Raw genomic sequence first — 16893 nt, 5'->3', positions numbered from 1 at the left:
AATACTCAAAACTGATCACTTCCTAATTATTTTACTAAATTTTAGTGTTATCCAGTCTCTTGCGATTATTTACGTCTATTACACGTGTATGGTAGAAATACTATGCAAATGCGTGCTACTGTACATCTCTTCCTAACTCCATGTTCAGTGGTCCTATTGGTAGTTTAAAATCAGCCATGGTAGGAATGTTTGCACCATGGAAATCAGCAAATGCTACAGATTAGGGCTTTTTTTCTTTTCAGAGAACCAGTTGTTAAACATCTGTCAGCACACCAGTGAGTATTGGTCTCAGTTTCGCTTTCAGAAAGACACAAATTCTGGTCAACTCCTGGCTTTGGGAAAGAGCTAGGTCCTATATATAACCTTGTTGGGAGACAATTCTCCATGAGTCTCTCATGATTCTACACCTCTTGTGAAACAAGGCACTGTCATTCATTCTGAACTATGTCTTCAAGGATTTAGTACAGCAAAGAGCCTTGAAGGTTATAGGCATGCTTGTTGCCCATTATAAAAAAAAATTCAGGTTCCCTAAGCTTAGGGTTCCTCTCCTGTAACTCAAGTCACTTCCGTGAAGGCATTCATCTGAGCCTATCTGTGTTGCCTACATGGAACTTGGAGGCAAAGGGAACAAAGACAAGTATGTGCTGATGCTCAGACTATTTGCTGTGCTGTATTTTTGTTACTCTCAGGCCCAGGATTTCCGTGTTTTCTACCAGACTCCATCAAACTGTGGCAGGCTTGCTTGTTAGCTGACAGAAAGGGTAAAAGTTTGGGCCTTTCGTAGTTCTTGATAACTCTTTCTGAAAGAGTAATCTAATAGTTTAGTATAGCCTACGATTAAGCTAAAAAGAGCTAGAAAGTTTTTTTTTTCTTAATATTGCAGCGTGTTACTTTTCTTAGATGCAATTCCAAGGATTTTAGTTGCTAAATACTTCCCTAGACCCTTATCTACTTGCCAGAATCTTCATATTGTCCCAATTCCAGACTAGGTCCCTTCCATTTCTTTTCCACAACACAAGCAAAAAAAGTATATTTTCAAGAGAATGACAGAGAAATGATAAGAGGAAAAATAATAGCTTAGAAGGAAAGAGAGATATTTTTCTTTTTTAACAGTGAAAATTAAGATGCCAGTAGAAATTTTAAAAATCTTAAGACTGTTTGAAAAATCAGGAATTTTTTTTTAAAAAACCTGTTTTAAGGAAATGGCAGTTGATATCAAAATAATAGAGTCACCTAGGGAAAACAGTATCTGAAAGTTCTAAGAAGGTATGACTATGACACACTTATTGTTATTAGTATTTTGATATAATACTATACCCATTTTAGAAATATTCTTGTCCTCAAACAATGCAAAATCTTATTTTGTATGGGATCGTGGAGTCCAGAGCGAGTACCCTCTTAGCCAACCCAAATATATCTAATACACCATTTTCCTCTTTAGTTACTCTCACTGGCTCTGGGCACTAAAGGCCACTGTGAAAGTCTCCAGAATGAAGATTTGTGCAAGTCGAGTTCTGTGTCACTAAATCAATGCCTGCCCCAGGTGGCACATGCTTGGAGCACCGCCAGCACTGTTTATGACAATTAGATTGCATCTGTTCACAAAGAAATGGATAATAGCATTTACAGGTTACCACCCTTAATAGTATGTTCTGATACAAAATCTCTTTAGTTTACCATTTTCAAGTCACTGGCTATGTCTTATTTCTCAAAAACAAATGACAAAGGCATAGCAGTAGAAAAATAATCCATTATACAGCAACAGAACTTAAAGTAGACAATATCTTTCTAAATCACGTCCCCTGCACTCTTTATCATTTACCTACCTGAGAGAGTTTTAGAATTAATTAGCACTTAGAAATCACAGCAAAGTTTTCATCGTTTAAAAATAGTCAAGAATAGCAGGAAAATAATTATTGTGCCAAACAAGAGGCCTTTTTTATAAAGATATGTTGATTAGTAGTTGATTTTATCATCTTTTTTCTTTCTTTTATCTCATTAAACTGGACTCAAAATTAAAATAAAAGTATTTTAAATTAACCTAATCAAGATATGTTGCCCATATTTCACCATATAACACCCACCTAGAGAACAGAATTAAGGTGCACTGATACCAACAACCTATATTTCTTCTGACTTTGTCCCCTAACCACAATTTTGGGATGTCCAGACTCACTCAAAATCCCTCCAGTTTTACCTGGGAGTCCCCAGGAGCAGATCCATTCTGCCTCTACTACCTGCATGGAGACTCGGCATCTGCAGGACCCAGCCCTCATGATGCTAAATGTGGCACGCTCTCTAGAAAATTATATGTGCCAAAGCCATGCTGTGTTCCCTCCATAGAAAGGAAAATGCACCTCTTACTTTTTGACTTTGTGTCTAGAGACCAAATTAGAGATGCTTAGTGTCCTCATGCCTTAGAGTGAGGTTGTGGACACTTGTATATTCAACTCCTATTTTCTGTAAGACCTCTGTGGAGCTGGACCAGGGACACTGGCTGAGAGTCTGACAAGGTGCTACACATAAAATCAAGGCTCCCTTTGATGCCTGAGGCATTTGTTATGCCAAGTCTTCCCTGCCTGACTTTTCCTTCTTAAGCATGAGTCCTTTCCCAGGAAGCTTCATGTATTCATGTAAATAGATCTCTTGCAGGCCCACTCAACCAGACAGCCAGACATGCTTGAATCCTAGGAGGAAAATACCGCTTACACTCTAGTGGTGCTCCCAGTGTGCTCAGGAAGAACTGTAAAAGTTGGCAGCCATCCTCAATTATTGTTATATACCCAGCGTGAGATAAAAGGCTAACAATGGTCTGCTGAATTGAGAATGTAGAAGGTAAAGTGAGTTTTTCACAATCATTTAGGAAAATCCCTTTGCCTCTATTATTTAGAACATCAGCACAAGGAATATTTATCTATTTATAAATATGCTCTTAAAAGATGGACTCACAAGATGATTGTTATATATAATGCAAAAAAACCCCTAAAGCTAACATAATACTTAGTGATGAAAGACCAAACACCTTCTCCCTAAGATCATGATCAAGGCAAGGGTGTCTACATTCAGGACTTTATTCAACACTAAACTAGGGATTCTAGCCAGTGCAGAAGGGCAAGAAAAACAAGTGAACTTCTCAATACTGGAAAAGAAAATCTGTCTTTATTCAGAGAAGACATACATAATTATTTATGTAGAAAATCCCATGGAATCTACAAAAAAAATGCTTCTAAAACTAATAGGTGAGTTTCACAAGGTTGTGAGATACAAGATTGACATAGAAAAATCTATCTTATTTCTATATACCAGCAACAATCAGAAATTAAAATTGAAATGAGAATACCATTTACAATTGTGTAAAAAAGTGAAATACTTAGGGATAATTCTGACAAAAGATATGCATGATATGTTGAAAACTATCAAACATAGCTCAGAGAAATTAAGAAAGACCTAAATAAATTGAGAAGTAGACCATGTTCATAGGTTGAAAACGTCAATGTTGTTAAGATGTCTGTTTTCCTGATTGATCTATAGATTCAAATCAGTTCCAATCAAAAATAGGAGGTTTTGTATAGAAATTGACAAGATTCTAAAATTTATATGGAAATGCAAAGGACTTTAGAATAGTCAAAACAACTTTGAAAAAGAAAAGCAAACTTGGAGGACTAACACTACCTGATTTTAATACTTACGATAAATCTACAATTAAGACAGTGATATTAGTACAAGGTAGATAAATAGATTAATAGGGCAGAATAGAGATTCCAAAAGTAGATCCATACATATATCGACAGCTGATTTTTTTAACAGATGTGCACAGGCAATTCAATAAGAAAGGACAGTCTTTTAATAAATGGTTCTGAAATAAATGGATGTTAATATACAAAAAAATTGAACTTCAATCCATATCTCAAACCATATATACAAATTAATTTAAAATGCACCAAAGGTCTAAATGTAAAATCTAAAACTATAGAACTTCTAGGCAAAGACATAGGAGAAACTATTTGTGACCTTTGGTTAGGCAAAGATTTCTTAGCTATGTCACTAAAAACACAATCAATGACAACAACAAAAAAAGATAAATTGGCTTTGTCAAATTTTAAAACTTCTGCTCTTAAAAAGACATGGTTAAGTGAAAAAAAAACCTACTAGGAAAAAATATTAAAATCCAAACTTTCAAAATTCAACAGTAATAAAAATTAATATAATTATTTTAAAATGGTCAGAATATTTGAGGAGACACCTCACCAAAGAAGATACGTGGATGGCAAATAAGTATATAAAAAATAGTCAACAATTTTAGTCATTAGGAAAATGCAAATTAAAACTACAACGAGATGCTACTACACAACTATTAGAGTGGCTAACATGAAAAAGACTCACCGAGTGTCAGGGGAAGCACTTCCACACACAGCCCGGCCCACCAAGCTGAGGTGTCAATGCAGCCATTTCTCACTAAGCACTCTGATCTGAAGTGCCAGGTGCGAGGCCTCTGCACGAAGTACCCTGTGAACAAGAGAAACTAGACGAAGCACAAAGGAAAAGAAAAAAAAAAGCAAGCTGTAAATCCTCTGAAAAAAATGTCTCTGCACCTCTAGCTCTTGCAGAGGTTGGCGTCTTTAGTGGAGTCTCCTATTGCAGGGCAACCTTCAAGATGGCGGATGAGTAAGATATAGGGATCACCTTCCTCCCCACAAATACATCAAAAATACATCTACAGCTGAAAAGTTGGACTGAAAACAGCACCTCCTGACCAGTTTTGCTTCACCGACTCAGCTGTGGGAAAAGGACCAGCACTGGGTCCAGCTGGAAGTGGAAGCTTGCCTTGTGGCTGACAGGGTCTTGGTGCCCCAGCCTGGTGTCAGGCCTGAGCCTCTGAGGTGGGAGAGCCGAGTGCAGGACATTGGACCACCAGAGACCTCCCGACACCATGTAATATCAATTGGCGAGAGCTCTCCCAGAGATCTCTGTCACAATGTTAAGACCCAGGTCCACCCAACGGCCAGCAGCTCCAGTGCTGGATGCCCCATGCCAAACAACTAGGAAGACAGGAACACAAGCCCACCCATTAGCAGAGAGGCTGCCAAAAATCATACTAAGTTCGCAGACACACGAAAACACACTGCCAGATGCGGCCCTCCCCACCAGAAAGGCAAGATACAGCCCCACAAACCAGAACACAGGCGCCAGTCCCCTCCACCGGGAAGCCTACACAAGCTGCTGAACCAACCTCACTCATTGCGGATAGACACCAAAAGCAATGGGAAGTATGAATCTGCAGGCTACAAAAAGGAAGGCTGAAACAAAGTAAGTTAAACAAAATGAGAAGACAGAGAAATACACAGCAGACGAAGGAGCAAGGTAAAAACCCACCAGAGCAAACAAATGAAGAGGAAATAGGCAGTCTACCTGAAAAATAATTCAGAGTAATGATAGTAAAGATGATCCAAAATCTTGGAAATAGAATGGAGAAAATACAAGAAACGTTTAACAAGGACCTAGAAGAACTAAAGGGCAAACAAACAATGATGAACAACACAATAAATGACATTTAAAATTCTCTAGAAGGAATCAATAGCAGAATAACTGAGGCAGAAGAACGGAAAAGTGACCTGGAATATAAAATACTGGAAATAATTACTGCAGAGCCGAATAAAGAATGAAAAGAATTGAGGACAGTCTCAGAGACGTTGGGGACAATAATAAACGCACCAACATTTGAATTATAGGGGTACCAAAAGAAGAAGAGAAAAACAAAGGGTCTGAGAAAATATTTGAAAAGATTATAGTTGAAAACTTCCCTAATATAGGAAAGGAAATAGTCAGTCAAGTCCAGGAAGTGCAGAGAGTCCCATACAGGATAAATCCAAGGAGAAACATACCAAGACACATATAAATCAAACTACCAAAAATTAAATACAAAGAAAAAATACTAAAAGCAGCAAGGGAAAAGCAACAAATAACATACAAGGGAATCTCCATAAGGTTAACAGCTGATCTTTCAGCAGAAACTCTGCAAGCTAGAAGGAAGTGGCATGATATACTTAAAGTCATGAAAGGGAAAAACCTACAACCAAGATTACTCTCCCCAGCAAGGATCTCATTCAGATTCGATGGAAAAATTAAAACCTTTACAGACAAGCAAAAGCTAAGAGAATTCAGCACCACCAAACCAGCTTTACAACAAATGCTAAAGGAACTTCTCTAGACAGGAAACACAAGAGAAGGAAAAGACCTACAATAACAAACCCCAAACAATTAAGAAAGTGGTAATAGGAACATACAAATCGATAATAACCTTAAATGTAAACAGCTTAAATGCTCCAACCCAAACCCATAGACTGGCTGAATGGATACAAAAACAAGACCCATATATATGCTGTCTACAAGAGACCCACTTCAGACCTAGGGACACGTATAGACTGAAACTCATGGGATGCAAAAATATATTCTATGCAAATAGAAATCAAAAGAAAGCTGGAGTAGCAATGCTCATATCAGACAAAATAGACTTTAAAATAAAGACTATTACAAGAGACAAAGAAGGAAACTACATAATGATCGAAGGATCAATCCAAGAAGAAGATATAACAATTATAAATATCTATGCACACAACATAGGAGCACCTCAATACATAAGGCAAATGCTAACAGCCATAAAAAGGGAAATCGACAGTAACACAATCATAGTAGGGGACTTTAACATCCCATTTTCAACAATGTACAGATCATCCAAAATGAAAATAAATAAGGAAACACAAGTTTTAAATGACACATTAGACAAGATGGACTTAATTGGACTTAATTGATATTTTTAGGATATTCCATCCAAAAACAACAGAATTCACTTTCTCCTCAAGTGCTCATGGAACATTCTCCAGGATAGATCATACATTGGGTCACAATTCAAACCTTGGTAAATTTAAGAAAATTGAAATTGTGTCAAGTATCTTTTCTGAACACAACACTATGAGGCTAGATATCAAATACAGGAAAATACCTGTAAAAAATACAAACACATGGAGGCTAAACAATATGCTACTAAATAGCCAAGAGATCACTGAAGAAATCAAAGAGGAAATCAAAAAATACCTAGAAACAAATGACAATGAAAACACGATGACCCCAAATGCTATGGGATGCAGCAAAAGCCGTTCTAAGAGGAGGGAAGTTTATAGCAATACAATCCTACCTCAAAAAACAAGAAAAATCTCAAATAAACTTAAACTTACACCTAAAGCAATTAGATAAAGAAGACCAAAAAACCCCAAATTTAGCAGAAGGAAAGAAATCATAAAGATCAGATCAGAAATAAATGAAAAAGAAATGAAGGAAACAATAGCTAAGATCAATAAAACTAAAACTTAGTTATTTGAGAAGATAAATAAAATTGATAAACCATTAGCCAGACTCATCAAGAAAAAAAGGGAGAAGACTCAAATCAACGGAATTAGAAATGAAAAAGGAGAAGTAAAAACTGACACTGCAGAAATATAAAGGATCATGAGAGATTACTACAAGCAACTATATGCCAATAAAATGGACAACCTGGAAGAAATGGACAAATTCTTAGAAAAGCACAACCTTCCAAGACTGATTCAGGAAGAAACAGAAAATATAGACAGACCATCACAAGCACTGAAATTGAAACATTGACTAAAAATCTTCCAACAAACAAAGGACCAGATGTCTTCACAGATGAATTCTATCAAACATGTAGAAAAGAGCTAACACCTATCCTTCTCAAACCTTTCCAAAATATAGCAGAGGGAGGAACACTCCCAATTCTATGAGGCCTCCATTCACCCTGATTCCAAAACCAGACAAAGCTGTCACAAAGAAAGAAAACTACAGGCGAATATCACTGATGAACATAGATGCAAAAATCCTCAACAAAGTACTAGCAAACAGAATCCAACAGCACATTAAAAGGATCAGACACCATGAACAAGTGGGGTTTATCCCAGGAATGTAAGAATTCTTCAATATATGCAAATCAATCAATGTGATACACCACATAAACAAACTGAAAGATAAAAACATATGATCATCTCAATAGATGCAGAAAAAGCTTTCGACAATATTCAACACCCATTTATGATAAAACCCTTGCAGAACGTAGGTATAGAGGGAACCTACCTCAACATAATAAAGGCCATATATGACAAACCCACAGCCAACATCATTCTCAATGGTGAAAAACTGAAACCATTTCCACTAAGATGAGGAACAAGACAAGGTTGCCCACTCTCACCACTGTTATTCCACATAGTTTTGGAAGTCCTAGCCACGGCAATCAGAGAAGAAAAAGAAATAAAAAGAATCCATATCAGAAAAGAAGTAAAGCTGTCACTGTTTGCAGATGACATGATACTATACATAGAGAATCGTAAAGATGCTACAAGAAAACTACTAGAGCTAATCAATGAATAAAGTAGCAGGATACAAAATGAATGCACAGAATCTCTTGCATTCCTATACACTAACGACAAAAAATCTGAAAGAGAAATTAAGGAAACATTCCCATTTAACATGGCAACAAAAAGAATAAAATACCTAGGAATAAAACCACCTAAGGAGACAAAATAGCTGTATGCGGAAAACTATAAGACACTAATGAAATAAATTAAAGATGATACAAACAGATGGAGAGATATACATGATCTTGGATTGGAAGAATCAACTTTGTGAAAATGACAATACTACCCAAAGCAATCTACAGATTCAAACTACCAATGGTATTTTTCACAGAACTAGAACAAAAAATTTCACAATGTGCATGGAAACACAAAAGACCTGGAATAGCCAAAGCAATCTTGAGAAAGAAAAATGGAGCTGGAGGAATCAGGCTCCTGGACTTCAGCTATACTACAAAGCTACAGTAATGAAGACAGTATGGTACTGGCACAAAAACAGAAATATAGATCAATGCAACAGGATAGAAAGTCCAGAGATAAACCCATGCACATATGGTCACCTTATCTTTGATAAAGTAGGCAAGATTATACAATGGAGAAAAGACAGCCTCTTCAATAAGTGGTGCTGGGAAAACTGGACAGTGACGTGAAAAGAATGAAATTAGAACACTCCCTAACACCATACACAAAAATTAACTCAAAATGGATTAAAGACCTAATTGTAAGGCCAGACACTATAAAACTCTCAGAGGAAGACACAGGCAGAACACTCTATGACATAAATCACAGCAAGATGCGTTTTGACCCACCTCCTAGAGAAATGGAAATAAAAACAAAAATAAACAAATGGGACGTAATGAAACTTAAAAGCTTTTGCACAGCAAAGGACACCATAAACAAGCTGAAAAGACAACCCTCAGAATGGGAGAAAATTTTTGCAAACGAAGCAACTGACAAAGGATTAATCTCCAGAATATATAAGCAGCTCATGAAGCTCAATATCAAAAAACAACCCAGTCCAAAAATGGGCAGAAGACCTAAATAGACATTTCTCCAAAGAGATATACAGATGGCCAATAAGTACATGAAAGGATGCTCAACGTCACTAATCATTAGAGAAATGCAAATCAAAACTACAATGACGTATCACCTCACACTGGTCAGAATGGCCATCATCAAAAAATCTACAAACAATAAATGCTGGAGAGGGTGTGAAGAAAAGGGAACCCTCTTGCACTGTTGGTGGGAGTGTAAATACAGCCACTGTGGAGAACAGTATGGAGGTTCCTTAAAACACTAAAAATAGAACTACCATATGACCAAGCAAACCCATTACTGGGCATATACCCTGAGAAAACCATAATTCAGAGACATGTACCTCAATGTTCATTGCAGCACTATTTACAATAGTCAGGACATGGAAGCAACCTAAGTGTCCATCAACAGATGAATGGATAAAGAAGATGTGGCACATATATACAATGGAATTTTACTCAGCCATATGAAGAAATGAAATTGAGTTATCTGTAGTGAGGTGGATGGACCTAGAGTGTGTCATACAGAGTGAAGTAAGTCAGAAAGAGAAAAACAAATACTGTATGCTAACACATATATATGGAATTAAAAAAAAATGGTTCTGATAAACCTAGGGGCATCACAGGAATAAAGATGCAGATGTGAAAATGCACTTAAGGACAGCGGGAGGGGGAAGGGTAAGCTGGGACGAAGTGAGAGCGTAGCATTGACATATATACACTACCAAATGTAAAATAGATAGCTAGTGGGAAGCAGCTGCATAGCACAGGAAGATCAATTCAGTGCTTTGTGACCACCTAGAGGGGTGGGATAAGGAGGGTAGGAGGGAAACACAAGAGGGAGGGGATATGGGGATATATGTATACATATAGCTAATTCACTTTGTTATACAGCAGAAACTATCATAACATTGTAAAGCAACTATACTCCAATAAAGAAGTTAAAAAAAAAAAAAGAGTGACCATCCCAAATGATGGCAGGACACCTACACCTCCTATACAACTGTAATTAGGAATGTAAAATGGATTGGAAAACAGTTTGGCAAGTTTTGAAAAGCTGAACAAAGACTTACCATATGATCCTACCATTCCACTCCTAAATATTTACCTAGAGGAATAAAAGTACATGTCCATACAAAGATTTATATAAAAATGTTCACAGTGGCTTTACTGTAATAGCCCAAACTGGAAACAACTCAAATGTCCATCAACAGGTTAATGAATAAAGAAGTAAATCCGTATAATGGTATATTACTCAGTATAACAATGAATGAACTATTGATACACACAACATAGGTGAATTCAAAATAATTACGCTGAGTGAAAGAGGATAGACAAAAAAAGAGTACATACTACACAATTCCTTTTACATTAAATTCTAAGACATCCAAACTAATCTAGAGTGACAGAAAAGAAATCAGTGGTTTCTTGAGGAGAAAGGGGAGAGAGGATAGGTATTATGAGGGGCACAAGTAACCTTCTGGGTATGATGCGTGTGTTTGCTATCATGATTGTGGTGACATTTTCCGAGGTGTATAAATAAGCTAAAACATCACATTTTACTCTTTAAATGCATGCAATTTATTGTATGACAATTATACCTCAATAATGCTCGTAAAAAACAGAACACACGAAAAATATTTTCCCCAGATTATCGAATGGGAAATATCACTTGAAGCTTCAAACTTGGCACCAACAGTAAGAATTACTAACATTTGTATCAACTTCCTACCTTCTAAACAGTCTGCAAATAAATGAACATTCACCAAAAGTCTGAAATAAATGGATATTTGGAATTACAATACTTTAAGTCACTAATAGTCTTATTTTGCACCACAGTGACACAGTTAAAAGTTAAATCACTCCTCTTTTTGAAGCAGGGAAATGTTAAATTAGTACTCTTTAACGTGAAAGACTTGAATTGATTTGAGAAGGACTATATGTAGGGATCCTGGAGTAGGAGTCCACTTTCCCTGAAGTTTTAGCTTAAACGCATGGAACACAGTATATTTCAGCGGGCCCTGCTAGTAACTGCAACCTCTGGAGGTGTTAAACCACCATTAGGTACCTAGCATTCTAGCCATTCAGTGGGTAAAGACATCTGTTGACTTAGTAGGATGATAACACTTTTATCAAATCTATATTATAGGCTGTTCACTGTACTATGTGCCAGGCTTTCTATGTATACCAGGCATACAAGAGCAATTATAAGGTCTTAAGGGACTCATAGTTTAGTATTATCTTGATACCAACAAGCATTACTATTGCATCATGAACGTAATTTACCATAGTATTGCTAAAGAATAAGATGTAACTCTCTAATTGCAGAAATAATTACACTGAATTTATAGGGAACATGGCTTTAAGCCCATGGAATAATAAAGAGTACTGCATTATGGTTGTGATTTGTGAACACCCTATGAACCAGACACTGACACAAAAGAGATCAAGCACAGTGCATGTCTGGGTACAAAGAAAGAGGGAAAATATAACACCGTGTAGCAAATTATCTGTTCACTAGGCCTAAATTATCTTTAATTTGAATTTATTCTTGTCAAATATGAAGGCTGCTGTTTCCTTATAGACTTTTTTTTTTTTTTTTGGTATGTGGGCCTCTCACTGTTGTGGCCTCTCCCGTTGCGGAGCGCAGGCTCAATGGCCATGGCTCATGGGCCCAGCCACTCTGCGGCATGTGGGATCTTCCCAGTCCAGGGCACAAACCTGTGTCCCCTGCATCGGCAGGCGGACTCTCAACCACTGCGCCACCAGGGAAGCCCTAGACTTTCTTTTGACATCTGTAGGCTGTTTCAGGTTGATTCATTACCTTGGTGATAGACTTCAAATTCTATTTTCAGGCTTTTTTTTTTTTTTTTTGGCAAATTCCAGAATCAAGATTAACTGCCTGTGTGATCATTTCTCAAATAAGAAATTGTTTTGCATCATTCACTTAGATGTGTCCTAGATTGTGGTTAGCAAGTTTAAATAAACAAATGCAGAGAGTGGGTGTAGTACAAGTATAGTCACTATAATTAGGTAGGCACTTCCCTATCATTAGTTTGTAACCTTTCACAATAACCCTCACTCTTATTAATATGCTATTATTTTTTATGCACTTAACCCTGTCTGGAACTTGATTTAAATTCTAATATGCTCTACCTATATCTACACAACAGAAAGTAAAATGAAGATCTAGGGAAGTTAAGCTGGATACAGTAGATCGAATAATTCCCATCTATATTGCTAACCTAGGAAAGCAAAATCACTATTTAGTTCTAAATCTGTCTCTTTCACTAAAAGTAAAATATTTGATTCAGTTAATACTAACGGGAAAGAATTATGCATTATTATGTACTGTAGCTCTGGTTAACATGCCCAAGCTTAATTAAAAGGGCTTTGGTGAAGTTGTTGAGGAGTCTCAGTCTCATTCCACAATTTCAGATTTTCCACCAAATAATATAAAAAGAAAGTACAATAGTAAAATTATATTCTGAATTTAGTAATACAAAATAACCTATTATTTTGAGACTAAGATTCGTTGGGCTAGCCTAGATGATCATACTCCTAAAAAGTTCTTAAAGAATTTGTTTCACTTTTCTCATTCTCCTTAGGCAACATCAATTACAGCAAGCACAGTGATGCTGTAAAAACTTATTTCTACCATCAAGAAACAAAGTTAAATCAGTACATGCTGATTTAACTTTCTGGAGTATATTCTTAATATAAACAGACATCAACTTGACTTCAGTTTTCCAACTGTTTTCAACTTGCTAATGCACTGAATACATGGTATACTATTTTCAACTGGCTTATAAACTGAATGCATGGTGCTGCTCAATGCATTTTTGTAATATCACAGTAATATTATAATTAAGCAAATTTTATGGTATTGAAGTGAGTGAATAACAATGTGTGAGCCTCCTCTGGGAATTTCTAGAAGGCATACTCTAACATCAATAAGAAACATGAAAACAAAACCTAGTTTTCATGATTCTGTTCCCTTCTAGATATTCCTTCACTAAGAATACAGCAATGCTAGTTTTTCTCTTTCCAAAATAAAGACAAAATGTTCCAAACAGGAACTGATCTGTGCAGGGTTGCATAGAGAACTACAAACAGCACATTTATTTCTCCTCCACTGTTCTCTGCCCTCTTAATTATGTATTTCAATTGCATTATTTCTCTTGGGAATTTTCCATTAACTGATCAATCTGCCCATTAGGTTATTTTCCCTGAAATAATATTGAGCTCCTGCTCTCATTTGCTATTTTCCCCACCTTAGTGCTAATTAGATCCCCTTGGATCAGGGAGAATAATACTGTTCCATCTTGGCATTCTCTCTCAAATGCTGTTGACAATGAGGCACAGTTTTATTTATTATGCATTGAATACTTTTAAATTGTCCTGAATAATTCTGCCTGAGATTGTAATTATGCTGACTTGGCCTTCTTTGAAAGTTCTCAAACTTTCTGATCTTTTCAAAGGCAAGGTATTTAAAATTCACTAGAATATTAAAGAAAACGTCAGCACCCACACCCATGACTTCTGATTATATCTAGAGAAGAAAGACAGAGACAGAGAGGAGAGAGACAGAGACTGAGAAGAAGAGAGAGGAAGAGAGAGAAGAAAAAAGTGTGATTTACCAAAGAACATTAAAGTGAAATTTAACACAAAGTACATTTATGGCCATTTTAACTATGATATTGACTAACCCAATTTCTAATATAAAGCAAAACTATCAGAACTTTAAAATTAGTCCAGTTGTTATGTTTAATGAGCTTAAAAATTTGATGACTTTGTCTTTTTTCCTTTTGTATTTCTCCTCTCCTCTACTGTTATTCTCTCAAAATGTCTTTTGCTTGACATCTTAGACATTCAGCAAATACTGGTTAACTGAGAAGTACAATATTGATGGACGATGGGAGGAAGAAATACAAATAGGATTAAAATGTCTTATTTCCATAGGATTTAATGTGTGACATGGGTTGCCACCTGATTTAAGTAGCTGTGGGAATCCCTGTTCGAATTCTTTTAAAATTACTAAATTACAAGTCAATGGTGTGAAAAAAATAAGTGAGGGACAGTGTTCCAAGTTAAAAGAGTCAAAAACAATGTAATAATTAAATAGAATGTGAGAACCTAATTTGGATCCTGTTTTAAACAAACCAACTGTAAAAAGACATTTTTGAGACAATTGGGACAATTTGATTATGGCCTGGGTGTTACATGATACCAAGGAATTGTTTTCAATTTGTGAGGTATGATAATGGCGCTGTGGTTGTGAAATAAAATTTCTATAATTCTTATTGACGCATACTGAGTTAGGAGTGAAATGGTATGCTGTCTGAGATTTGCTGTAAGGCATTTTAGCAAAGTAAAGAGAGGTGAGGAATACATGCAGTAAGTAAGGTAAAAACCCTGATAATTGTTGGCTGTACTAGATGGTATACATATATGGAGATTCATTATTCTATCTTCTACTTCTGTATATGTTTAAATCTTTTAAAATAAAAATATTTTAACAAATAAAAAAGTAACACATATTCAATATGTAAAAGTACAAATAATATGACATGTATAATTTAAAATGCAGAAGTCCTCCCTCACCACCGCCCATAAATCTTACTCACAGAGGAAACCACTATTAACAATTTGGTGTGTATACCAATATGGACATTTCTATCTACATATATACCTATATATATACATATTTAATTTTTTTTACCAAAATACTTTTTAACCTTTTCTTCATTAAAACTGTATCTTGGACACTTTTCCATGTCAGTAAGTTTAGACCTACCTTATTCTTACTAAGATAATTCCATTGCTTGGATATTTTGCATGGATGACTTTATTTCTACAATCCCAGATAGATGAGTATTTCATTTGTTCCCAGTTTTTAACTATTACAATCAAAATTACAGGGAACTTTTTGTACATGTCTCTTTGTACATTTGTGTGACCATGTCAGTAGAATAAAGTTTTAGGAGTAGGGTTGAGAGGCAGTCTAAATTAGTGGGCAAGGGTGTGCACACTGCAGTCAGGATCCTTGGGTCCTAATTTCAGTGCTGTCACTGACAATCTGAGTGATCTTGGGCACTCAGAATGTCAGTTTGTCTTCTGAAAATAGGATTAATAATAATCATACTCACTTGATAACATTATTGTGAGAATAAATAACATATAAAGTATTTAAAATAGCTGTGAAATAATAAGAAATATATATATTGGTCTCTGTCCCTGGTTCCTGCTACTTATATACTTATATTTGGTGTTTGACCCCATTTCCTGACACAGAGCTCCTACACTCCTTGTAATTTCCTGAGTGAAAGGAGTGGCTGACACAGAGCTCCTAAATCCTCTGGAATTTCCTGGGTAATAGAAGCTTCTTTTGTTCTCATGAGGTGACTCCTGTTGGGCTCCTGGATGGGGCCACAACATGATTAGAAAGTTGGAAATTTTAGTCCTACTCTCCATTCTCTGGAAAGGGGACAGGAGCTGAAAACTGAGTGTATTATCCATCATGTCTACATAATGAAACCTCCATAAAAATCCCTAAAGCACAGGGCCTGAAGAGCTTCCGGGCTGATGAACACATCTTGTGTGGGAAGGGTTGTACACCCCAACTCCATGGGGACAGAAGCTCCTGTACTTGAGATCTATCCGGAACTCACCTATGTATTCCTTTATCTGGGTGTTCATCTGTATCCTTTATTACATCTTTCATTATACACTGGTAAATGTAAATAAGTATTTCCCTGAGTTCTGTGAGCCATTCTAGAAACTATCAAACCCAAGGAGGGGGTCATGGGAACCTCCAGTTTATAGCCAATTGGTCAGAACTAGAGGTGAGAACCTGGGACTTGCTATTGATGTCTGAAGTGGGGGCAGTCTTGTGGGACTGAGCCTTTAACCTGTAGCATCCAAGGCTAACTTCAGGTTAATAGTGTCAGAACTAACTGAATTGTAGGACACCTAGCTGGTGTCAGAGAATTGGTTAGTGTGGGAAAAAGTCCACACAGCAGGTCATAGAAGTAATCTGTGTGAATGCAGTGAGTAGGAAAAAATAGTTTTTCTTCAGTTGGTGTAGAGAGTTTTTTCCTTCCTATAAAACAGCTCATGACACACATAGGAAGTTCTCAATAAATGTCAGTTATCATTACTGTTAATGTAGATTGGGTTGATATACATTCCCACCAACAGCAAGAAAATAATTTTTTTTAATCTGATGAAGGAAAATCATCTCATTGTTTCAATTTCCATTTTCTTAATATTTGTTGAGGTTGAACATTTGTTTATAGATTTCCTGGCCACTTTTATATTATTTCTTTTATATTAACTTTTATATTAATGAGCGTCCTTTACCCATTTTCCCACTGAAATAAAACTTAGTAATGGCGCATTCTAGGGAGATGAACAACCACCTACGAGTTCTGATCAGACTG

The 16893-nt window shown here is 36.3% G+C and overlaps 1 long non-coding RNA gene across 2 annotated transcripts in view; it reads right to left on the bottom strand.

The window, feature by feature from the left end:
* Nucleotides 1–16893, bottom strand: part of LOC132413861 (uncharacterized) — a 79854-nt gene that overhangs the window by 16609 nt on the left and 46352 nt on the right. The window contains exon 2 of one of the 2 annotated variants that reach the window (XR_009516836.1): nt 4384–4522. This is a non-coding gene — a long non-coding RNA (uncharacterized lncRNA). Of the gene's footprint in view, nt 1–4383; nt 4688–16893 lie in introns of those variants that run through there. The other variant, XR_009516835.1, reaches the window with a different exon arrangement.

Source organism: Delphinus delphis, chromosome 18 (genome assembly GCF_949987515.2).
Source record: "Delphinus delphis chromosome 18, mDelDel1.2, whole genome shotgun sequence".
Taxonomy (NCBI): Eukaryota; Metazoa; Chordata; class Mammalia; order Artiodactyla; family Delphinidae; genus Delphinus; species Delphinus delphis.
The sequence above is the reverse complement of the archived record's forward strand: the minus strand, read 5'-3'. Positions and strand labels throughout refer to the sequence as shown.